Here is a 1,124-nt window from a genome sequence, read left to right as displayed (position 1 = left end):
AATGTTAATGGCATTTAACTCACCTCCACCTGTAAAGCTCTAATTTGAGTTGTTCTAAATGTTAATTTATTCAAACATAAAGCTTGGTATTGGATAGTATCAAGTTTTTGAGCACTGCCACAGATGCGAATTTATAAAATATAGTACCATAATCAACTGTAGTCCTAATTAAATTTATGTAAATTAAAATTTTAAGCTTGTCTATCTGCTCCTCATTCATCTCATTATATTCAATATCTTTTTAGTTTTCAAAGAACTTTGTCTCCAGTATTGCTTTTCATTAAACAATATTACCTCATTCAAGTCCCTGCTTTTATAGGTTTAGTTTTACCTCTTGATTTCTTTCTGTGTAAAAAGGAATATTTTTGGTGTATCAACTGAATACTTAAAGATCCATAAATGTGTCTTTGTAAAATCTTAGAGGATTGCTTTTTATATCTTTGCAACAGCAAATGTATTATCCCTTCCATGGTTCCAAATAGCTCTATCATCTGCAAAAAGAGAGTAGCCTAAATAATTATCCATTTCTTTATATTAATGATTTATCATGACTGAACATCATTCTCTGAAAGAAAAGTATTCATTCTGTTGAAAAATTCTCGAACCAGTTTTTTTCTCATTTTCATCAACTTGATTATTAATCCTTCTTTCCAATCCATATCATAAGTTTTATCTAGAACAGGGGTGGGCAATTCCAGTTCCTGAGGGCTGGTGTCTTGCAAGTTTTACATCCACCCTTTGTCCAACACACCTGAAGCAAATGACTGGGTTACCTCCTCAGTATGGGATAAGTTCTGTTGAACCAAAAGCACATCTAAACGTTGAAGGATACCAGCCCTGGAATTGCCCACCCTTGATCTAGAAAGACAACCAAAACATTTTCTTAATTTAATTTAACTTTTACTACCATTTCGCAAACCTAGAATATTTTTTGGGTCCAATTGCATCCATAGTGTTCCATCCTCTTCTAAAACTATATTGGTACTTAGACAAGTATCCCTTGGATTCAATAAGTCATTAGTTTACAAGTTTCTCAATACATTTACTCAAGCATGATATTAGTTATTAGTTGGCCAATAGTTTTGTGGTTTTGAGTCATCTTAACCCAGTTTTGATATTGGAGT

Source organism: Cyprinodon variegatus, unplaced genomic scaffold (genome assembly GCF_000732505.1).
Source record: "Cyprinodon variegatus isolate N-32 unplaced genomic scaffold, C_variegatus-1.0 Scaffold364, whole genome shotgun sequence".
Classification (NCBI taxonomy): domain Eukaryota; kingdom Metazoa; phylum Chordata; class Actinopteri; order Cyprinodontiformes; family Cyprinodontidae; genus Cyprinodon; species Cyprinodon variegatus.
This window is presented reverse-complemented; position numbering follows the sequence as displayed.